Source organism: Urocitellus parryii, unplaced genomic scaffold (genome assembly GCF_045843805.1).
Source record: "Urocitellus parryii isolate mUroPar1 unplaced genomic scaffold, mUroPar1.hap1 Scaffold_49, whole genome shotgun sequence".
In the NCBI taxonomy this organism is placed as follows: Eukaryota; Metazoa; Chordata; class Mammalia; order Rodentia; family Sciuridae; genus Urocitellus; species Urocitellus parryii.
In genome coordinates, this window is record NW_027554054.1 from 2,992,707 (window position 1) to 2,998,265 (window position 5,559).

Below are 5,559 nucleotides of genomic sequence, written 5' to 3' on the forward strand. Positions count from 1 at the left end.
GATAAATAGAAGGGAAAAAATCATCAAAGTGAGTTAAAAAAAAACCACAAAATCTGTGGGACACAGCTAACACAGTTCTGAGAAATGCAAAGCACTATAGGATTATATAAGAAAAATAGAAAAGTCTCAAATAGATCATTTCAGCTCATACCTCAAGAAGAAAAGAAATACCAAATAAATGGCAAGCAAGCAAAAGGAAGAGAATATTAAATAGAGAATATTAAATATAATAATGCATACAAATGAAATAGGAAATAGATAAGGAAATCAATTCAAAAGGGATCTAGTTTTTTAAAAATTCAATAAAATTTACAAGCCTCTAAGAAGACTAAAAAAAAAAACAGGCATCAAAAATTATCAATATCATGAATGAAATTTGGGATATCAATGTGGACTGTTCAAACTTCAAAAGAATAAAATGAAAATACTATGAAGAGCTCTACAAACATGATCAACAACACAGAGGAAATGAACCAATTCCTTGAGAAGCACAATCACAACTTACACCAAAAGGAATAAGAAAATACCAATTTGTTTTGTTTTATTTTGTTTTGAATAGGGACATTAAATTCATAATTTAAATCTAAAAATGTAACAACAGAAATCTCCAGGATGATATACTTCTATACAAATAAATCTAACAGTGGTATAAAAAGACAAAAATAAAAGAAAGAAACTATGGATTAATACTAATGAACATGGCCATGAATTTATTTTAATATTAGTATGGAGAATTCAGCAAACATATGAAAAGTGTAAACCATCTATTCCTGAGCCTACCAGTTTGAATTTAAGGGATAAAAGGCTGGGATAATATTTGATAATCAATCTATGTAATATATCATATTGCATAATCATGTTAACTAATGCAAAAATATTATTTGACAAAATTCAACATTGATTCACTAAAATAACAACAATAAAAACAACAGCTCTCAGGAATATATGAAGGGGGAACTTCCTCATCTTGTTTAAAAAATGCACAAAAAATAGCTAATATTATACTTCATAGTAAAAGAACCAACTGTTTGCCTCTAAGGTTGTGAGAAAGGCAAGGATGTCCAATCCTCTCATTATTATCCAACAAAGCACTAGGTGTTCTAGCCAGTGCAGTAGGCAATAAAAGTAAATGAATGATATAAAGATTGAGACAAAGAAATAAATCTGTCCCTTTTGGAAATGGCATGATTGTCTCAAAAGAAAACCCCTAGGAGTCTACAAAAATACTCCTAAAACTAAATGCATTCAGCAAGAGTGCAGAGTCCATGTAAACATATGGAAATTAATTATATTTCTCCATATTAGCAGTGAGCACATGAATACCAAAATAGAAATTCTATACTATTTACAATCACAGAAAAAATCAAAGGAATAAATCGAAAACAGACTTTTTTGTAGACATAGACGATACTATTTTATAATTTATGACAAAGATAAAAGAACTAGAATACCTAATGTGATTTTGAAAAGGAAGAATTAAATCAGTGTTTGGTATCAATATTATTATATTGTACAGAAATAAACATTGTTGGATTCTGGCAGAGGAATGGATATGTACATCAATGGCACAGGACAGAGAACTCAGAAATCAACCCACATGTATATGTTCATCTTATTTTTGATGAAGATACTAAAGCTATTCAATGAGGACACAGGTTTTTAAAAATGATGCTGGAATAAGTCATTACCCAAAGACAAAGGGGGAAAACAAGAGGAAAAATAAAACCTCATGGCTCATATGGAAATAATATAAATATATTATGAACTAAAGTTAAAACCTAAAATTATACAAATTTTTAGAAAAAAATGGAAGAAAGCTTTCATGCTCTAGAATGAGGCAAATGTGTTTTTTCAACTTGACACTAAAAGCAAAATTCATAAAAGGAAAAATTAATAAATGGGGCTTCATCAAAATTAGAATATATTCTGCACAAAACACTGTTAAGAGGATTATAACAAATAAAAAGTGAGTTACAGACTGGAAGAAAATATTTGCACACCATATATTCAGTAAAAGAATACTAACTAGAATATATAACAATTCTTCAAATTCTAAACTTAAAAACCATTCCCATTAGATTATAGTCAATGTCCTGGTTAGATATTTCACAGAAAAGAAGATACTGATGACAAGGACAAGAAAGTTCCAAAATTATGAGCTACCATGGAAAAGCAAATTAAACCACAACATGATTTTGCTACATACTTAACTGGATGGATAAAATGAAAAACAAATATTAAGACAGCACCAGACATTAATATGATTATACACTAGTGGTGGGAGTGTAAAATGGCACAGTCACTCAGGAAAACAGTTTGAAAATTTCCCTGGGAAGACAAGTAAACAAACACCAAACTCATTTTTTCACTAGTACTCAATCTACTGATTGGCCTATTGTTTATCTTAGAAAAAGTAAACTTAGGCAGCCTCACAGTAAAACCTGCACCTGATGTTTACAACAGCTTTATTTCTCATGGTCAGACACAAATCTGATTAGATGTCCTTTAATGGTGAAGAGCTAAAGTGTAATGGGTGGTGAATTCATGCCAAGGAATACTGCCTATCTATAAAAAGGAACAAGTTACGCATTCGGCCAGCAGCCTGTATAAATCTCCAGAGAATCATGCTAAGTGAAAAGGTCAGTCCCAAAACATCATGGTTCCATTTATATAATATTCTTGATGTGTCAGAATTACAGAAATGGAGAACAGATCAGGGGTATGGAAGCGTGGAAGGAAGTAGAAGCTGCTATAGAAAGCAAACACAAGTAAATCTTGTGGTGGATTCTCTGCATCTTGACAGGGTAATGTCACTGTTCTGATTTGTACTTGCAGTTTGTAAAAGGTCACTGTTAGAGGAAACAGGAAAATCCAAAAGAGCATCTGAGGCCTCTGGATGTATTTCTCACAGCTGTATGTGAATCTACAATCATCTCAAATAAAAAAAAGTTGACTAATGAAGCATACTGCTTCATTAAAAATAAACCAAAGAACTTAACATCACATTAATCATAATAAAGTCAATAAAATCAAAGCACATATACTTGTGACAGATTGTCATTGTTAAAAGAAAAATTCTAAATCCCACTTGTTCTTAATACTCTCAATACAGGGTGATGTTTACTTATATATTTTTTAAAGCACCTATATTCTTTTGGAACTGCGAGCTATTTTCATCTTGGAAATATGGTGATAACATTTTAAAAGGCATGTGGGCATAGACTTAGTGCTTATAGCTCATATAGTCTTCTAAACCTCTTGGCTTAAATGCATTTCTATTTCAAATTTAACTATTTTTGGCTTGTTTTCCTAACTGTATCTAGGTTGAGAGAAATGTATGGTTCCAAAGCCAGGGAACAATTAAGAATCCCAAAAGAGTACACATTACATGAAGTCATAACAAGGAACTGAAAGATTTTATTAAAATGTGTAAGTGATTTGTATCAGAGAAAGGGCTAGTAGATGTATTTAGCAAACCGGATGTACATTTATCTTGCCATGCAAGAACATTAGGTAAAGTACACAGAAAATCCTGATTAGGAAACCTTGCTTCCTAAAAAAAAAAAAAAAAAAAAAAAAAAAAAATCTTCAAAAATGAGAAGCTGCAAGTGTTAATAAGTACATTTGTTGCCCCTGATTACCACAAAAAGGCAGGCCCATTTTGTAATAAATCCTGGTAGACAACCCCCTTAGCTACATGCCATTCAAGTTTATTGGCTCCTTTACTCATCTGGAAAATATATTATCTGGAACAAGGGCAAACTTTTCTTTGCTTGCGTCTCATACTGCTAAGATGCACAAATCCAATAGAAATGATTATTGAATAAAATAATCCACTTCTCGTTTTATAATCAATATAATGTCTTTCATTGGTACTTGTTTACACATTTTAGCATAAATCAGATAGGCTCACTCTTTTGTTCACAACTCTGCAAAGACTTGTATACCAAGAGCTCTACACTGTTCCCATCACTCAGCATGTTTTTCCCCTCAGATCATCACATATATCATTTCTTCGCCTCCTTAGAATCATTCCTGGAAGCCCTCCTTTCAGTGAGACTTTCCCTGGAAAACTTATTTGACATTTGATCTAATTCCTCCTATGCTAGCATATGTCAGTATTCACTTATTTTTATTGTCCACTTCACTACTAGAATATAAGCTCCTAAAGTCAGGATTTTTGTTCTCTTTTTGTTCATGGTTATATCCTCAGCACTTTTCTCATGACTAAGAACAGAATGTTAAACAAAGATGTGTTAAATAAATGAGAGAACTATGTTTGTCTTGTTTTGCCATGTGTCTTAGTCCACTGCATGTTGTTATAACAAAAGATGTGAGACTGGGTACTTCACAAGGAAAAGAGGCTCGTTTTCGTTCATGATTTTGAAGGCTGAAATGTCCAAGCTCTGATGGCCACATCTGGCATAAGCCTCATTTTGCAACATGCCCTGGTGAATGGTATATCTCAGCAGGATAACTGCAGAAGGGCACAGAAACTCATGCAGAAGAGACCAAACACATGGAGTGACCTCATTCCATACCTACTGTCACAGGAGATGGGCATTAATCCCTTCTGAAGATTGAGTACCCATGACCCAGTTAACACTACACCCCATCTCTGAAATGTTTCAGCTACTTTCATTATCATAACATTGAGGTCCAGGTTATGAATCCTTGGGTAATGAACCAAATCCAAGCCACAGTACCACACTTTCAACAAATACTTGTCTATTATTTACATGTCCTGGCATCATTCTAGCACTAGAAGCAACTACATGCTCGACACAATCCTTGCTCTCACAGGTATCACTGTGAAGAAATAATCTAAATTGGGGTTAGGGAAAGGTGTTTAAAGTAGACAGGTAACTACACTACTGTAGTATCTGATGGGCTACAGTGTCAGCCTTCTTTCACATCTTGGGGATGTAAAATCAAACAGAATGTAACATAGTCCTTTTAATTGGCTTTAAAACAATCATTCTATGGATCTAACTGTCTAATGAGGGAATGACATTTAGAATAGGGGGATTGGAGGAGTAATAAATTTATACAATATGTTATGCATTAAGATGACTGTAAAATATGGGGATGCAAAGAGAGAGGACTGCGTAGATGACATGGAAGGGTCTAAGAATATCACTTGAACAGGATGTTACAGAATTAATGACAATGTTTTTAATAGTGCTTTGCAGATTATAAAGCCTAGAATCAACTTCAAAGGGAAGGAGCTCAAGCACTATCTATGAACATTTAAACTACTTGTCATTCAAATGTATTAGTCAGGGCAGCCATAGAGTGCAAGCTGAAGTGGTGCATCCAATTAAGAATCTTTGTGAAAGTCTTCATGCTCAAATTCCACCAAATTATTGCAGTGCTCAGCTCTGCAGCTGACCAAGTAGCCCCAATTCTGCCATAGTAATACTGCTTGTCATTTTTAAATGATTTATAGTTTACAAAGCACAATTGCATTTGTTATCTCTTTAAAGCCTTTTGGTTTGTGTAGTAGGTACCCTAGCTTCTATTACCTTTGAAGCTTTTATGTTGCTGTAGTATCTTACT